Here is a 20,181-nt window from a genome sequence, read left to right as displayed (position 1 = left end):
AGCATTAGGTATTGCATCCTTTAAGGAGACAATAATTGCTCTAACAGACAAACCTTCCCCAACTACAAAACCTATAATATAGAAGTTTATATTGGACTCAGGTAAAATCCATTCAGGCATTCCTGATCAGCAAGAGGCTGTCTTCCAAATGAAGCTTGGAATTGCTACTTACAGACCACTGTGCATGTGTTTAGAGGCATACAGAGGTATGTGTCACTGGGAATTGAGATTGTGAAATGGAAGAAAGGAATTCATACTCAAAAGAGAAGAGTTGAGAGGACCCCTCATGGTATCCTGAGTAAAAATCAAAAGTAGCCATAAACATACATGGTGAATTAATTTTTTTCTCTCTCGCCAAAAAAAAAAAAAAAAATGGTACCCAAACCTCCCTACAGAGAATGCCAGTTAAGTAAGAAATGTCTTCTGGGAGCAGATGAGAGAAACTGAAGGAAGGAGATGCACATGAGGAATGAGGCAGACAAGCCCCATGACTGAGAAACCAAGTGGAAGAGCAGGACGATGGGGAGACAACGAAGAAATGGTCAAAATTTTTGGAAGAGGTCATGAGAAATTTTGAGCCAGGATTAGTAAGCATCTCGGGAAGCACCTCCATGTGATGTGTGGGAGATGTGGGGGTGAGGAAAGGGGAGACTCCTGCACCTCCACCCCCCAGCTAGTCCTCAGGCCCTTGTATGGACACTGCCAGTTAATGACTGAGAACCCGAGGATCCAAGGTCCTTCTCCAGCCCCAGGCCCTTTCTCTGAGCAAACCAGTATCTGCCTTATTGAAAACAGTGTGGTGCCCTCTCCCCTCTCCCCGCCCCGCGCAGAGGATAAAGTCAAGAATGTCTGTGTCCTAGTTTTATTCTCTAATTAGCACTTTATTTTCTAGAGCCGCTTTCTGCCAAACTTGACATGATGCAAACCTACATCAAGCTGCTCTCAGATCTGAACTGGGACTTCATTTAGGATTCTATCCATATTTTCTTTCCCACAAGAAGGCTATTGTGAACAGTGAGCCACGATCAATCCCTTCCTCCTCATGCGAAATTAGCGCTGCAGTGAGAGGAACGCGTCGGCATCTTTGATGAGTACACAGCAGATTTGCTTCATGTACGTTCTAGGTAATAAAATGGATGTGCATCTGCCCTTTCTCACCTCCTGGTCTTCAGCAAATGTCCAGCTTTCTCTGAGATCCAGTTTGGACATTTCCAGTGTTTTCCCATCTTAACCCTAGTGGAAGCTGGATCTCTCACCCAGCTCTGCAAACACCTACAAGACCCTCTCTTCCAAATCCCTAATTGCTTCTCCATCTAAAACTCTCCCTTGCTCAATTGACTCCAGATGCAGAGACCTCTGCTGTTGCCTGGATGTGCACCTGTCTGGTAGACTGGTCCACTGGATGGCCACACCACCCACCTCCTCCCTTTGTGCAGCTGAGGCTCAATTGTCTCCTGTCCAAGAGGCCTTCCCTGACCATCTTCATCTACTCATCTCCACCACCCAGGGTCTGTTATTCTCCTTCAAGTTTTACTTTTGTTTCCATTTCTTTTTCATAACATTGACGTCACTCTCCATGTTGTGCATGTGTATGATTTCTGGCTCTCTCTTTGGAAGATGAGGTCTCTGAGGCAAGCTATTTTGCTTTGTATAAATTTTTAAATTGATCTATCAACAGAATGAGAACAGACAGATCAGGCAGAGCATTATTTATGAAGAGTGGGCTCTTATAAATATTTTTTAAATAAATACTTCATTCACATATGTGTGGAAGTAAAGCAAGATACCTGACTCTTAGTTCTCAGGAGATGGAAATGTGGGTCAACACTATTTAGTTTCGATTTCTCGTTTGTAAAAATGTTATAAACCTAGTGAGCATGGTTTACGCATCAGTGACCTCCTTCCTTTTTGCGTTTTAAGGACAGATGGGAGCTTTCCATATCTACTATTCTGGAAAAATGGATGTAAACAAAGTAGCAGCTATTTCCAGTCTTTGCAATGACTGGGATCATTTCAAATGACTAAGGAGGAGAACCAACTGTAACTTTTATTATTTTATCTGTTTCATGAATTTACTCAATTTATTTACTTTATGAACAAGACCACTCTGCAAACCCCTCTTTCTTTTATTTTGGATTTTAGACACAGAGGTGCAAAAGACTGTGGGTCACCAGGAAGAAATGGTACTGTGGAAAGATGCTGAAAACGAAGGGAGTGAGAAGAACCAAGAGCGAGGGAGTTTGGACTATCTCCCTTGCCACGTCTGGGTTCTGGCCCCACCACTAATGAGAATGTTTATTCAAAACAGGGAGAAATGAAGTTGTGGTCTTTGGACATGGAATACATTCTGAAAAATATGTGTTCTGCATTTTCGTCCTCAGTAAACAGTTCAATTTTCTATAACTGCAATTGTTCCTTCATTGTTTAGAAGAATAAAGCTGACAGACGCAGAACATGAAAAGTCAAGTGGAGGAATCTTTTTTCCATAATTCAATATAATGTACTCAGCACATACGATTGCAGTGCTAAACCATTAGCTTAGCCAGCCTTCCCTCATCTAGTTCTGTGAGTAATAGTGTTTGACTTATTATAGGTGAGGGGAGAAGAGAGATAGATTTTATGGAAAAAATAACAACTCTGCTTAGAGACTGGCTAGCTAGCAGCAGCAGCAGAAGCAAGACCAGGAATAAAGAGGCTCACTGTCAGACACCCCTCAGATAGGGAGCAAATGAGCAGGAGGCTACAGCCAGTTATATTTTGTGTGGATTTTTCATATTTTAAAAAATAATTTATAATGCTTCATATTCTGTTATTTTACTCAACTACAAATTACTCTCAAGATTGTTTCCCACATAATAATGATTTTGGTAACGTATTTTTGACATTTTTTTACACTTAGATCTTTCTTTCATGTAGAGGTAATATAAGTGAAAAATTATAGAATGTAAAGCATAGAAAACATAAAAATTGCTAGCTTTCAAGACGTTGAAGAAGCAAATGATTAATGGAATGTTGATCTTATCACAAAGTAAATGTTAACTGTCTTTGCTTTAAGAATGTATACACTGGAAATTGAAATAAATTACAATTACAAATGCTTTTTATTAAAGTGTTTTTCTTAAATGACCTCTACAAATTCTTCCTTCCTTCCATTTATTTGAATCACCATCTAGATAGGAATCCATTTCTCTACTAAAATAATTATGTAGTTTGTCTTAAAAATGTTATGCAAGGCTAGTTTTTGCTATGAAAGTTGTAATCAGGAATATTCAAGAATATTTTGATTATGAAATAGAAAAAAAATTAGTATTAATGTCAACTGAAAGAGATAAACTAATAGCTACTTGAGGAATACATCAAATCTCCATTCACTACTAAATACATCAAAGCTTTGGTAAATGTGTGCTTTTGAAAAATAATCTATTTATCATTATATACATTGGATCAAACTATGTTATTGAACTTAAGGGTCCAACATTTCTTCATTTGATAGAAAAAAGGAAGGGAAATACAATTATATTTAAATGGTCACTTGTTGCTTGCTAACTATTTAAATGCAATAAATTCATATTCAGTCTCTGAACCTCTTTCACTGCTGTAAAGGTCATTGTCAGTAACACCCATCTCTGGATGGGCAGGCAATGTTCACCAGTGGTTGCCAGTTCAGGAATGGCCAGCAATTCAAACACAATGGTCATATTTACCTTCATGGAGGGAATTTTTCTATATGCTAGCTAAGTTATCTCAAATTTCTCCCACATGTAGAATGCACAAATAAATTCTTGATCAAAAAGGTCTTTTTGCTTCTCATTTGCTCAAGGCTCAAAGAACCTCAGTCCTTGGCCATAGGTCATCAGGATGTCATGAAAGTAAAAAATAAACAAAAAAAAAAAAAAAACCCCAAAAACAACAAAAAAAAATATGTGGGTGTGGCATAAGAACCATCATTGAATGAGAAATAATTAGACATAGGAACAAACAATGTGATATTGTATGTTCTAAACAGTAATGTGGTTTATTTGAAATTATCACTTGGACTTCACTGATAGATAAAATCAACATGATTTTTGAAAAAAAATAGCAATTAATTTGACAGGCTTGCACATTTCAGCCCATCTATCTATCTCATTATAAACTATTTTTTTTATTTTAAAAAATATATACATGCAAATAGCATGTTATATATTTTCCTTGATGATTTCAAATTATCAATTATTCAGCATATAGCATAAAAGAAACAGATATACTATTGTTATTTTGTAAATTATATTTTACAGAGGGCTTTAGTTGCATTGTGTTTTCTCTTTGTTAACAATTTTCTTACATGATAAAGTTTAAAACATAAAATTAATTGAGCATAATTCCTATAATGTTATTAATTTATCCATCCATTAGTAGTTTTATCACATAAATAAGAAACTATGTTTACTGCTATTATAACAGAAAAAATGTCAAATAATAATTTTCCTTAATCCCTATAAATGATGCTGTTCTTACTTTGGGGATATGGCTTCCAATGACATAAAATGTATGAGTTCCCATACATTTTTTTTTCTCTTTTTGAGGCCATTAAATATAATAGCCTTTTATTTAAGTATGCTTCATCAAATATGCCTGCTCTTTGCAATCTGGTTGCAAGGATGTCCCACTAATGCTGGGCACTCACAGCAGTCCAGCTCCCTCTAATGGGTCTGCAAGTCTAATACCACCTAGGAGAAGGCTGGGAAGAGTTGGAGGATGCTTAAAATAGCAGCACACCAGATTCTGTGAGGTGATAGCCCAATAATTTATATGTGGAAAAGCTGCTAACAGTCTGGAATGTGACACCAGATTATGCAAGCAGGGAAATACTAAAATTTATCTTCATTTGAACAAAAACCAAGAGGCCTGCAAACAGTGGCAAAGCAAGCTATTAGGTCAGGGCAAAGTCGTTCTACAGGAAGCCAAGACTCCTGTCTTTCTTTCAGGTACTGATAGACCGTGATGATGATGTTTCTTTGAGATACACACACTCATGCATGCGGGTACACATATGCACGTTATACAGACATACATGCGTATACACATAGCATCATAAATGTAAATTCTTTCTTCTGGTACCAACACCGTTTGAATTGGAAGGAAAGAATTATTACTATTGGCCTGAGTGTATCACCCTGTGTTTGATGAATCTCTATTGACAAGAATAATTGTGTGCCACCTACTGTTTTGGGAACCCGAATTTGAAGGTCAGACACAATAAGTTCAAGTTTCAGGCATTTTGTTGACTTTCTGTTCTCTGTCTTTTTACTTGAGTCATTGAACTTTTCCAGCAAATCATGAGTTGCTTGGCAGCTACCTCTCCTGTCAAGATTGGCTGTGACAGTACTTCTGCATCATTACTGGCAATACTCAATGCTGAATTCAGGTGCACAAAGTGGACCTGAAAAAACAGAATAGAGAAGTTCTGTGCACCTCTTGGGACCAGGACCATCACTCTCTACTGGTGTAAAGTGGTCAAAAGAAACCAGTTAGAATAATTCTAAATAATTTTTCCTTTACATGCCAAAAAATATTCAAGAGATCATTGAAGAAAAAAATCTTAAGAATGATTCTTTGAAATGTTTCTATTAAGGCAATAGCTTGCATTTACTGTGCACAATGGAAAGTGAGATCATTTCTGCCATTTTATTGTTACCTTCTACCTTTTACCCATGAAGTATTGTACAATAGGGAATAAAATTCTAATTCTAGTTCTTCCATCTAAATGTGTGACAGCACAAAATCATGTAAATTTTCAGAAGTTTAGATTCTTGTGTACAAAATGAGTATTGTATAATTGATTTTCAATTTGTTCCTGTTAAACTGCATAATAAAGTTGCTGAGACGGTTGCTATGAACACTGCAAACAATCAGAATTGTTTTGTACAAAGAAAGTCTGGAGAAACAAAATCATCCATCTTGCTTAGTCTGTCCCCCAGCTTGGGGGTTATCTGAAGTTCAGATGGAGAAGTGGACTGGAGGAACCTTCAAGGTCTTTTTAACACCATGATTTTAATCCTAAAGATTTGCAAATATCTACAATTCTCAGTAAAAGTGCAAAGATGATTAAAAGCCATTCTCTGATATTATTCATGAAAGCACAGTTTATAAGTGTTGGTTATTCCTAAAACAAATATTGAACTAGACATAAATATCTGAAACATATTGAAATATATATGATAATTTTTCTTTAAGATATAACCAAAGTTTACCACAAATTTTAAAGTAACTTTAGAAAATGATGTTCTGGGGACATGTGCTATATAATTACATGCATGGTTTTATTAATCCAATCTAGCCAAACACAACCTGCACTATCTTTGGTTACTTTGGAGATTTTTAATTATAACTTTATATATTCCTAAGTTTTTAGATAAATTAAGAAGAGAGGACAAACCTAATTAAGACAGCATAAATCACAAGTAACTCATTAACCAAAATATGATAAAGTGGGAAAAATAGTTATGAAAATCTAATATTAGAGTGATGCTTATGTTATCATTAACAAAGATCTTTTCAAAATCTGATTCTATTTCCTCAGGAGAATACGTGAGATATAATTTGAAAATCACTTTGATTTTTCAATCATCAAGGAATTATTTTAATAGTTAGGTATTTTTTTATTAAAAGAAAAAGGTAATAAAAAGTAGATTAAATGATTTGCATAAAATTTGAAATCAGTTAATTTCAGCACCAAGAGATTAGGAATTTTTTTTTATTCTCACAAAGACAAGTAAGCCATTCTCTGTGCATTATTTGTTTCATAGTAAATGTCTTTATGTTGAGAAGTTGTGATAATATTCCTGCCTGGTAGGTGTGTCAGGGAGCAACCAGCACATTCATCCTCTTTTCAAGAAGTGGTGTGAACCTCCAGTCATAATGGGATGTCTACAAGGTACGTAATCATACAATTATGGGACAACTACCATAGTTCAGTATTTGCTTTTGGATTTGTAAATGAGGACTCACATTCACAAGTTTAAAAAGTAAGAAAAAACTATCTGTTAAAGAACATGGAAAACAGGGCACACAAAAGTCACAGCTGAATTAAGTCAGATATTTCTCCTGGTGTCTACTGCCCTGTCATTTCTCACTCCCCAAAGCTTAATGTCCTCTTCAGACAAGGAAATTTCCCTGTGTATTCTTTCCGGATCATTTATAAAACCCCCAAATAACATCAGGTTGGCAATGTTCCCTAGACCGACATGCTGTTTGCAGTTTTCAAGAGATGAGACTCCATTTGTCCCTCCTTATAATTTAAATTCATAGCACTGCCCCACCAAAAAAAAAAAAGAAAGATTCCCTTTGTTCAGCAGAGGCCCAGGCTCATTTCTGAGCAGGCACATGCTTTAATTGAGAATGCTCTTGCTCTTTGTATTCGTAGTTGAAGAACAAGCAACTTGCTAAGAGGATTAAACAATAAAGCGAAACAAAACAAACACAGAAACAATTAAGCGTTCTCAATAGAATTAAATTGATAAACATTTCACTCAGAAAGATTGACTTCAAAACAGGGCTGGTCCTGGGTGAGAGGACAGGGCGCACTTGCCTTGGGGATTCGATCTACCTTCCACCAGTCACTTTTGATACTTCTGGTGTTCAAATAAACAGAAGCAGCTGGGACTTGGGCCTTCTAGCTCCTGACGGCAAAGTTCCCCATTCACAGCATCCACTTTCACTGTGGGGCCCAAGTTAGCCACAACTCATCTCCAGCCCTTCTTCTATTAAATTGAGACCGATCTGCTCTTCTGTGACAGAAGAGGCCCGTTCTGAAGAAGCTAATTGGCGCAGACCCCCCTGATGGTAATGCTTTTTTATCTACTCCTATCAAGCCAGATTCTCAGTCCCTACATTCCCTGAGCACTCTCTACAGAGTCCTGAGCTCCACGGGATGGATGGTCTCCCCTCTGCCCTTTTCTGAAGCTCCCATACCTCTTCTCCTTATCTGTCCTGTTTGCTCCGATGTCTCCTCAGTGTTCGTCTCTGGCTGCCTAGCTTTTTATCCACTACCTGTCTTGGTCCTGACAAGTCGTAAATAATTCTGTTCTGAACTGTCCATAGTCTGTTCTATGTCCTTGCTTTGACCTTGGATGAATGGATGGAGGGCTCCAAGGAAGGTGCCCTCATTTCACAAATGCAGCCCGACTTAGTCCTTGCAATCCTTCAGGATGGGCTAGTCTCATAAATATCTGCCATGTCATTTCCCCAGCCTGGTCTCCCTGCTCAGAATTCTCTGTGCTTAGAAAGCAATGCAGAATCAAGCCAATCACCTAAATATAGACAGTCTTCATGTTATTAATTAGGAAATAATTCATCCAAAGGAAATATATTGATGCTAATTCAGTCAGTAGCATGATCAAGAGCTGTACTATTGTATTTTATGTACTGGAATTAGTCTTGTTGTGAAGTAGAGAAGCATTTCTGTTATACCTTTCTTCATATAATTTTATAGTTATGGGTGATGGTCTAGTTTAAACACCTTTACATTTTTAAAGAACAGAATTACATAAAATAAGGTTTGGCCAATGTCTGGCAACTGACCTTTACAAGTATGAATTTCGTAAGTGAATGTATACTACACATTTTTCTGTTTATTCTGCAGTCTTGTTGGGGGAGAGGGGGTATAGAGAAGGAAAAAGGTTCCATCTTTTCACCTGGAATCAGCCACTGTCATTTATTGAGACAGAGGAGACATGAAGAAAGATTTGTTTTCTAGTTGTATAAAGAGCAAAAACCTACACCCAAGAGTAATGATACCAAGGAAATAGGTAGCCGTGGCCCTTCTTATGTTTTTTAACAATGATTGGCAAACTTTGCCTAAGAAATGCTCTGTAATATATTCAGGAAATTTTACTCTCCTCTATTGGAGACCAGGAAATCAAATAAACAATTACCCTTGATTTAAAAGGCATTTGGGGAGGTAAGTTCTGTGCCTCTGGTGTCAAGACAGTAACATCTAGTGGTGGCTACAACTATGGGAGAAGAATAAAAAAAATTTAGTTATATGGGGAGAGGGTCAACGTCTAAGAAGTTTTTATGAGAATTTTGAATGTAATTTAGTGAAAATGGAAAGCATTGAAGATATTGAATAGGGAAAGCTATTATTATAAGAAAAATTTAATTAAATATAATCACTGTGAGAGGCTTATGTTTCATTATCCCTATTGTACAGGTGAGAATATTAAGGTTTAAGGTTATATTATATAACCAAGATCACACAGACAGTAACTAGCAGTGCTATAATTCAAACCTAGGTGTGTTTGACACACATGGTCCTCCTTTCCCAAATCTGTAAAGGAAGGGCAAACAGAAAGCAAGACATGAAATTGAAGGTTGGATAGAAGAGACCTTTATTTTAAAAAATAGATTTTAAAAAAAAACAACTAGATTTAGTCCTTATTGACATTTGGACTAATAGAGAAGAAGCTAAAAGAATTTTGTCATTTGAAATCAGAAATATGCATTTTTATATAAACTGGGAGGTAAATTAGTTTTGCAGAAACATGTCTGACATGACAAAGCAATACTGTATAATGACATTTTAAATTATTAAAAAGAATAAAAAGGAATAATTCAAAGTACCATGTTGACTGAAGATGTTTACTGTATTGGATTGACTAAAGTTTATAAATGATATCTTCTTTTTCAAATTTACCAAGTCTTTCTTATGAATTATATTTGATTCTCTCAACTTCTTAAAATAGATTCTACCAGTATTGATGAGAAATTAAAGCCTAGAGAGGGGAAATAACTTCCTCAGTGCTATCTAGCAATTCACAATGAAGCTGGGCATGAATTTATGTTTTCTGATTCCAAATCCAGAATACCAGGAGGTTCTCAGCATATGATAAACAGTCATAAGCCCTTCTAACTTCCTTGAATCAAATGGAATACACATAAATCACAAACTAAATAGATCTGGTTATCAATCTACTGAAGTGCAGCAAGGGAGACTTAGATAAGATTATGGCATGATTTCTAGCTCACCAAAGATATAAATACCTACCTAAGGCAGAGTGTTCTTGTCTTCTTACATATAAACAAAGCAGCATCTCTGCTCTGGCAAAATGACCTGTGCAGCATATGTAGGATTTGGATGTGTCCTTGTGACCTGGGAGATCAGCTCCCATATTCCAGAGACAATGCACAAAGGAGCAAGTTTAATTGCAGCTCTCAAATCTTATCTCTGCTTAAAATAAATGTTCTCTGATACAAAATACATCTGACAATCTAACTCCAAAATGCACAGGGGCTCTTTTCTACAGGTTTCCACATTCTGCAGAATTTGAAGGTTCTCATGACCTGCAAGTCTCCCATCACCCCCATCCTCTCTGCCTTTCTAAAATTTATGCTTGAAAACCCATAAAACCCTATAAAGACTTTTCCTGTAGCACATCTGTAATAATGTCTCCGTCATTTACAGAAATGGGAGCATGTGTGTATGTGTGTGTTCAAGTCGCTAACAAACCTTGCATTTAGGAAAAAATCCCATGAGACAGAGTTTAGTTCTCGAGAAACTCTGCAATGTCTTCCTCAGGCATGATGGCTCACATAGAAAGTCATTTAAAAGAAAAGTAGCAGGGAAAACTTTTACTTAGCAATGATTAGGAAGGATAATCACCAGTTTCTATGTACCACAAGGTGTTTTATTTTCTTTTTAATTTCCAAATAAAATGGAGAAAACACATGATACTTTGACAACCAAACTGATTAATCTTAGTGACAAACTTTACATCTTTGCAATCCACTTCATTTCATCCTCCACTGCGTCTAGTGGGATGAGAGAATGCTAAATTCCTTACCATGTCTCGCAGTTGCTGACTGTTGTTACAGCAAATGTGGGAGGCTTTAGGGGCCGTGGTAATTACTATGTGTTCAGCTGAAAGGGAGGCATCCAAGAAAAGGAACACAGATAGTCTTAAACGAGGAAGGAAAATCAAACCAGTTTCTATAACTTCCCAGTCACCCCCACTTTCAGGAAATCATTTGCTATGTCAAATTTGATGTATTCAAATTCTTCACATTATATGATGTTTATGTAATAAATAGTATTAATGCTTAAGTTATATGCTTCCAAGTATTCATTTGCCAATAGATATACTTTTTTGGGGTACTAGGGATTAAACTCGGGGGCACTCAACCACTGAGCCACATCCCCAGCCCTATTTTGTATTTTATTTAGAGACAGGGTCTCACTGAGGTGCTTAATGCCTCACAGTTGCTGAGGCTGGCTTTGAATTCATGATTCTCCTCTCTCAACCTCCCAAGCTGCTGGGATTACAGGCGTGCACCACTCCACCTGGCTAGATATACCTTTTAATGCACAGGAAACTCATGCAAGGTAGTCAAATTTACTACTCTTTTCCCTATACTCCCTGCACTGCCTCATTAATGCCAATAGCATGTGTCCACTTACATCTCATTTCAGAGATTGTCTGCTTCCATTCTTTACATTTGAAAGTATATTTCATGTGGATTTTGTTAGAGTATATATTGTGAGGTAGGGGTTTCATTTTGCCCAGGGCTGCCATAAAGTTGGCCCAATACTGTATGGCCCAATACTAATGTATCTTTTCTCTCTAATGCAAAATATCATTTTTCTCATGCTACCTTCAAGTGTGCACACAGTACATATTTGACCTGTCTATGGATTCCCTGTCCCAGGTCATTTATAGGTCTGAGTGGTCCTGCAAACAGGTCTAATAGCCTAATCACAGCAGGAGTTGGAACACAGAGCAGAGACATTTCCTTAAAATGGGGGTGTGGGCAGAGCCAGAGGAATTTAAAATCAATGAAGTGAAGAACACAGGGACACAGTCTGAAGAGTGATAAGTGAAAATCTCCAATAGCAAAAGTTCCCTGTGCCCTGGACACAAACTGCAATGGGAAAACTCTATAGGAAAAGGAATGTGGGGAGGAGAAAATGATCACAGAAGCAAGAAATAGAGCTGGTAATTGTTGCTTGCTCTCTTTCCACCCTCATGGTCAGCAGAAGACAGTTTGCAAAGTCACCTTGAGCTTTGCAGAAGTGACTCGAGTCAGTGCACAGTGAAGGAGATGGAGGAGAGGCCAAGCCCCCTGGGAAAGCAAGAAGAACATGCACACCTCTTAGGAATTGGTAGCAGGATGCTGTTCAGGTGATGAAAGCCATTTCTTCAGTGGTCTCAATGGCACTGAAAGACTTTCCTAATTCTACATGGTAGCCACTGAAAATGCAGGTGCTTTTGCCAGGGCACAGCATACACACATGACCTGTGCATATGTGTGCATTTATAATATGATATCTAATATAAACATAAACTTTTACCAAAAATGTTTGATAACACATGAAATGTTAGTGAGTTAAGGAATTATATGAATATTTTACCTCTGGGTAGTACACATCCTCGTTTGTATCTTAAATTACTTTATAATGCAGATAAACTATTTTAGCTGAGCCCTTCATAGCTGTGTTTGCAAGCACCAATGTGTCATGTGGGTTTAACTTTGGCATAACCCCAAGTGTGCAATGTATTCAGCACACCAGGAGCCTAAAAAGATATGGTGATCCACATAGTCAGCATCTTCCTAACTCTTTATGTGCATTCCTTAAATGATCATCCTATGACAACCTCTCCATTGTGAGGTTACCTGGATGGCTTGGAGCCGGGGGACAATGTAAACATGTAAGTTCCAAATTAAGGAAGAAAGGAAGAAAAGAAAATTATTGCACATTTTTTTAAAAGTATTGGCATCAGGGTGGGTGTGTCTGCACCATCTGTTTAGGTAAATTAAGTACAAATATTTTAACAGCAGAACACTTCTCAGCATGAAGCAAAGTTGAATCCATAGAGAATTTTGAAAAAAAAATTATGTTGAGGCCTCACATATACTCCCCAAAGCATCTTCACAGGAAGGTGCGTGTGTTTGTGTGTGTGTGTGTAACTGTGTGGCTCTCACAGGGATTGACAATCCCTGGCTTTATGTCAATGGCTTTCCACAGTTACCCTGAGAACTCTGGGAAAGAGGCTGGGCTGTGGGGAGCAGGTGGCATTTATTCTTAGCAGGCCTGGACACCCAAACCAGGTTTCTACAGGAAGAGGCACAGCACTGGTCCCAGAGCACCTTGCAGGCGGAAAGTGAGGATGAGCTGATCTCTCTGGAGTAAAGGAAGGCCCCTCTCTAAGGATTTACAAGCTCACTGCATCTCAATGCTGGTAGCCATGTGCTTTGGGAATCATTAGGACTTCATTTAATTTTCTTTCATTTAGTCATGGACCATAATTTTCCATTGTTTTTAATTATTTAGATGGGACTGGCTGCTCCTTTAGAAGCCTTTACTTTCTGTGACTAAAAATCTGACTCTGCTTTGCCTAGTGCATCTCTAAGTAAAAGTTCTTGCCAGGTGATCCATGCTCCTGCAGCAGGTGGGATGGTGTCCAGAGCCATTTCAGTAGAAAAGAGGGTCATGAATACAAAGTAATGTCCATGCACAAACATTTTAACTCCTTAGTTCTCGAATTACAGAAAGGATATACATATTTAAGTAAGTATTTGCCAAAATTCCCCATTCCTATTCAAAATATTATAACATATTATGCCACTTATAAAACTTCATTTTTTATTTAATGGGTTTTGAGTGTTTTAGTATATTCAAAACATTCTATAAAAAGTCTAAATGATTTCATCAGAGAGAATCATTTAGGTAAGAAAAAATATTGGCAAATGATATGAGAAATGTTTTCCTCATATTTTACATATTCCATTGACTGATTTGATTGGAAGAATTCCATGGGAATAAGTACTTTGTTCTTAAGATTTAGAACTGACACATCAAATAAAATAAAAGGGTTATAAACATGTTGCTTCTCTCTCTTTCTCTTTCTTCTTCTTTTTTTGATCCACTAGTTAAGAAAGTAGCCATGTGATTGCATTAGAGTGAAATGTGTGCAAAAACACACCCCACCCCGCTACTTCATGGCAACTGCCTCCTGAGAAAAGGGTCTGTGTGTCCCAGTGCTGTGCTATTCTAAGCATGGTCAGTGGAGCATCCACTGCACCACTGGTGCACAGCTCCTTAGGGATACGGTTTGCCAGCCAGGCCCTGCAACAACTGGTATAAAACTTGCATTTCCATGAGTTTTCCAGGTGAAGAATTGAGACTTCTGAGGCCATCTGGGAAGAAGCGTGAATGAGAGAGGGCAATGGAGAGGACATGAGAAAGCCAGGGGGAGGGGAGCTATGTGGACCTGTGGGCCCTGCAAGAACACTGCTGTGGCACGTCTGACCCTCTTGGTGGCGTCACAGATGTGGCCATTTCCCCATAACACCCACATTTCTGGAGAATTTTGTAGTGGGGGTACAAGAGGCTTCATGTGGGAGAGCACAGGGGGAGAGAGAGCACACGTGCTCAGGACACCAGGACTGAGATGAGCCAGCAGCCGTGGGAAGAAAGGCTAAGGGGCAGAGGCGAGGCCATGGGGAGGTGAGCTGGGGAGGTGAACAAGTGGGAGGCCAGGAAAGCCTGTGTGGAGGTCCCAGTGGGGCTCAGTGTTGGCTAGATTCTAATGATCTGGAAACTCGGTTCAACCCAGAAATAATTCACACGAATAAGTAGCTAAGAAGAGCTCTTTAAATATGAATGTTTGTGGAACATAAAAATTGAAGGAAATCGGTTTTCAGAAAGATCATTTTGTGTGTCAGGGACTTTAATCTTAGCTATTGGCATTTTATTGGTGAGAAGTAGTAAAAGGAAGTTGGAATTTCTGCTTCTGGTCAAGATGAAATGTCATGGACCAGATTTATTCTACCACAGGAAGCAACAATGCCACAAAACTGGACAAAATACATTAAAACTGTCTTCAGGAAATTAGATAGCAGACAGAAAAACAGCAGTCCTTGATCCAGGAGAAATAAATTATTTAAACACTAGAATAGGCACATAGTCCTGCCTACAGAGCGTTTCCTAATGATGGAATTGAAATTGAGAACCCAGGTGGACCCAGTAGCTTCCCTGGTTTGAAGACACAGAGGCAGAACGCAGAGAGGCTACTAGACCCACAGAGAAAAACTGAAGAAGATAAAGCTGCAAAAGTTAAAGATATAAAGATCTGAGGAAATTTCCTGTTGAATATTCAGCCGAGTCTCATGTTTGAAAATGTGGGAAGAAAGTAGCCAAGGTTACATAAATAGCTAACCAGAATATATTAGAAAGGATAATTTCTGGAACTCTTCCCCAGGTGAGAACAGTGTCTGCTCCCAGCAGTCTGCAATAAAAACCTTGTGATTCAAGTACAGTATTTAGAAAATATTTAAAACAGTTCCTCTAGGTAGAGGGAAACAATCCTGGGCTGAAAACTGCAGAGGTCTTTCTTAACAACACTTAAAACCAAGATCTGAAAGGATCAAACCCACTCTAAGAAAAATAAGTATGGTCCAAAACATCACTCAAAAATATTTATGGCAATACAAATATATTTCCATCCAAGATTTCTTCTATCAAATAAAAACATCCAGGCATACAAATAAGCAAGAAAATATATCCAACAATGAGAAGCAAAGTCAATTGATGCAACAACAGAGAAGATACTGATGCCTCTGAAGGATCTTAGGTATTTGAACACTAAACTCAGATTAATTCCTATGTGTACCCAGTCTGTTCTCTGCAGAGAAGTTATGTGCCTTCATTGAATTTCCAGACACAAAACTAAATCACCTTCAAAAGTTAACATAACTTGAACCTCATAGAACTATCAGTTTGAAGTTCATTGGATAAAAAAGAATACAGATGACATTGTTAAAAAGAAGCAGGATAATTGAGCACAATGTAGGCTGAGATTAAAATTAACTTTTGATAAACAGGAAGGAGTGAGAACTTGTATAGAAGTTACATTTTATTAAGCATAAAAATACTCAACTTCTACAAATCCCACAGTAAAAAGACAGTCTATTTTTGAGAAATGTCTTAAGTCACATTCATTAAGGAAGTTGCAAAGTAGTATTTTTTTTTTTTTAAATTGGGGAAAAAGTCAATCCATAGTGCATATTTGTAAATGTAAATAAATGTTATATAAATAAATCTATTTGAAATCATGGCCATATTAGAAGGGAATTTGTATTCATTTCTATATCACATATGTAACAGAGTTACAAAATTAGAAATATTAGTTGCTCCAAGGTAGTACTTGGTTAAGTTTATATTCTGATTTATAAGGACTAAATTAGGATGAGCCTAATTAAGTAAAGGATAGCATACATAAGATATTTTAAATATTAGGACAGTGGTGGTTTTGTAGTAGGTAGATAGACATGTTTTGAAACTACATAAATGTGGGAACACTAAATACCCAGTGTTTGTAACATACATTGAAAGTGTGATCTCTTGATAATTGTTTTTATCTATACACAAAAATTTGAATTGTTTGGATAATTGAATCTTTGCTGTTTAAATGTCTTACAATGGAGCTAAGACCCACTATTTTGAGAAAGCTGTGCTATTCCATTATGTATATCAGTCATCTATTTTGTCCTTTGTTTTAACTTAGCTTTATTCTAAAATTTAAGTGTCAATATGTAAGCTTATATTTATTAAAGAATTTTTCAATCAAACTGCAAAAAAAGAAATATTACTGATGTTACAATTGATAGCAGAGAATGTTAAAGAGCTATGATTACTGAATTGTATCTGTTAAAGAAGCGGGAGGAGATAACTCAGGAGGGCAACTCAGGGGGATTGGGAGTTCCAGGGCAGGCTTACAAACTAGGCAAGATCCTTCCCAAAATACAAAGTACAGAGAATTGGGAGTGAAGCTCAGGGCTGAAGCACCCCTGGGTTCAATCCCTGGTGCCATTCATAGGAGAAGGTAAGAGAGAGAAGAAAGAGGAGGAGAACAATGGGACAGAGGGAGGGGAGGGGAAGCATCTCAATAAATACCAAGGATGAAAAATCCATGAAAATTGCACCGAAGTAGAACACACATAAATACTTAAGGTCTGGGATATCAAGAAAATCTTTAAAGCAATCATGTCTGACGGAGAAATGAGGGAAAGGTAAAGAGGCAGTAAGGATAGTCAGGCATGGCAGTGTTACCCTGTTAGGAACCCGCTGGAACACCAGGTGTGAAGACTGCCTGCTAACATGGTTTCCAGCCCCGCCTCTGCTCCAAGGGCCCCGCTTTATAAATGACTGCAGTGCCAAGGAAGCACGTCAGCGCCCATGGGACTTCTATCCATACATACTGAAAATATTCAAACATCTCAACATTCGTGGTATTCTTTGTAGCATTTTTTGCATACTTAATGCATTCCATATATTTTGCATTAGCTAAACAATAGTCCTTTGCTATAAACTATATTAATAGTTCAGTTTCATAGTTGAGGAAGCTGAGATTCACAGAAGTCAAATAAAAAATGAGAATTACAGACGTATAAGAAAGCAGTTTCAGGATATTAAGCCAGGAGGACTAAATTTAGACTGTAAAGAAATATTCAATATAAAATATTACGTTTAGGGCTGGAGTTGTGGCTCAATGGTAGAGTGATCGCCTCGCATGCATCCGACACTGGGTTCTATCCGCAGCACCACATAAAAATAAAATAAAGATATTGTGAGTCCACCTACAACTAAGAAAGGAAGGAAGAAAGAAAGAAAGAAAGAAAGAAAGAAAGAAAGAAAGAAAGAAAGAAAGAAAGAAAGAAAGAAAGAAAGAAAGGAAGAAAGAAAGAAAGAAAGAAAGAAAGAAAGAAAGAAAGAAAGAAAGAAAGAAAGAAAGAAAGAAAGAAAGAAAGAAAGAAAGAAAAAGGAAATGTTGTCTTTAGTCAATCCCTTGTGCTCAAATAAGAATTCAACAAATTATCACAAATTTTCACAATACTGATAATCATTCAATATGGGTGTCTTTCAACCCCATGTATGGATACTCATTTGACCCCTGTAGTTTCCTTCATTTTTTTCCCATTAAGTTGTCACATTCAAACTCATCAGTTAATGGAAAGTATAATTTACATTCATAACCAAGTTTGATTGCAAAGACTCCATCAAAATGAGCTATTCTTAGCAGAGATATATTTTCTGCTTTTAGCCAAGATGGAAAGAAAAACAGACAAAATATACGGATTAAATTGCTATATAAATTCATTGCATGTAAAATTGAACTCCCAGCAGGTCTTTGATAGAGTAAAGTTGATACAGAGGTAGAAAAGGTCTAGAGTAGCCTAAACAGGTTTGAATTAAAGCATGAAGCTGAACCACCGAAACTACCTGACTTCAAAGCCTCCTGTGAAGTAAGAGTAATGGAGACAGGGTGGGCATTATGTGCTGACAGGATTAAACAGGACAGTGGCTTTAGATGTAGACTTATAAGAGTCGGGCCACTGATTTTCAGCAAAGGTGCAAAGGCAATTGGAGAAAAACTAGACTTCTAAATACATGGTGTTTCGATGAATTGTAGATCTGTTAGCAAAATAAAAACAAAAGAACTGTTTTTATACGTACTTCATGTCTCATAGCAGGTGAACTCGGAATGAATGATGGATGGAAATGCAAAAACTTAAAACTGTAAATCTAGAAGATTTTCTTCTAGAACAAGAAACCCTGAGAAAAGTCCTTGCAACCCTGAATCAAATACCCATTTCTTAGGAAGGCCATTGATTATAATCCATGAAATAACCAAGTGATAGAACATCATCAAAATAAAAACTTTTCAAGTTCTAATGGCAATATGGAGAGGATACAGAGGAAAAGCTCAGACTAGGGGAACATTCGTCAACTGCATAGAAGACAAACGGCTTGGGTCCATCATACATTGTCTACTATTACAAGTGAGTACTGTTTGAATATATTGAAACATCACTCCACATTCCATTAACTTGTACAACTAATAGATGTTAATCAAAAGTTTTTAAAAGTTAAACATATTTTTAAGTATGTAAAGATATTAGCATTTTCTGAAAGGTTTAAACTATTATATCATCAAATATTTCTATTCTTCCATAAATAACTTTAGAGAAATACAAAAAGATAAGCATATACATACATACCTACAAATATCTATACTTATGCTGTGGATGTAACTCAGTGGTAGAACATTCACCTAGTATGTGAAAGATCCTGCATTTAATCCCCAGCACTAAAACAAAGTGAAATCAAACCAAACAGACAAAACAAACAAACAAATACTTTTACTTTCCATCTCCAAACTTCCTCATAGAAATTTTACTTAAAATAGCCAGAGACTGGAAACAAACAAAGCGTCCATCATCACAGACGAATAAATTAACACAATGTGGTCCAGTGCTCATTAATGAGAATAGATCACTGACATGGGCTGCGTTGTGGATGGATCTCAAAATAATTATTATGAGTGAAAAATACCAGACTTGTTCTCGTCCTCAAAGAAGAGGTCCCTTTGTGTGATTTCATTCACAGAAACTTCTAGCATTTTCAAGCGGTCTTTAGTGACATAGCAGATCAGCATTCCCTGGAGGCAGAGGAGGGAGCTTCAGGGCAAGGAAGGAGGAATTAATTTTGAAAAGGCATGAGGCATCTTTGGAGGGTAACGGATATGTTCATTGCCTTAATTAAAGGTGGTGAATTCATGAATTCTTACATATAAGCACAAATACATATTTGAAATTATACATTTTAAGTATGTGCTACTTATCATATGCCAATGACATCTTGACCTGTTAAAGCAAAGGGAAACCCACATATTCTACTTGTTTACAACTTACCATTGACTGTTCCCCTCATCCCACCCACTTCAGTGTGCCACACTGACTCCCCACCCTGCTTCCTCATCCTGTGTGTCAGGATATTTAGTGCATGCCAGAGCACACTGGACACCTGTGAGTACTTGCTCAGCTCTATTTCTGACCATCAGAATAATTCCTTAAATTCACAAACCAGACTGCACCCATCTTACAGGAGTGCCTGCCAACGGCTGTGAGTGAATGAACAGTGGCCAGTGTTCGGAACCGATGCTGTCACAGAAGAAATCAATACCAGCCTCCAAGAGGAGCTGCAATTCCCTCCATGCTGGGGGCAGAGCCTGAGTCTAAGTGAGGTTCCACTGTGCTAACTGAGGAGGGAAGAGCAAAGGTAAGCAGCCGCACAAATATTTAGTTTCCCAGTGCAAATACCGGGGGGGGGTGGGGGGGGCGGGCAGGGCGGTCGGCCGGACG

Source organism: Marmota marmota, unplaced genomic scaffold (genome assembly GCF_001458135.2).
Source record: "Marmota marmota marmota unplaced genomic scaffold, marMar, whole genome shotgun sequence".
NCBI classification, from domain to species: Eukaryota; Metazoa; Chordata; class Mammalia; order Rodentia; family Sciuridae; genus Marmota; species Marmota marmota.
Note: the sequence above shows the minus strand (reverse complement) of the source record.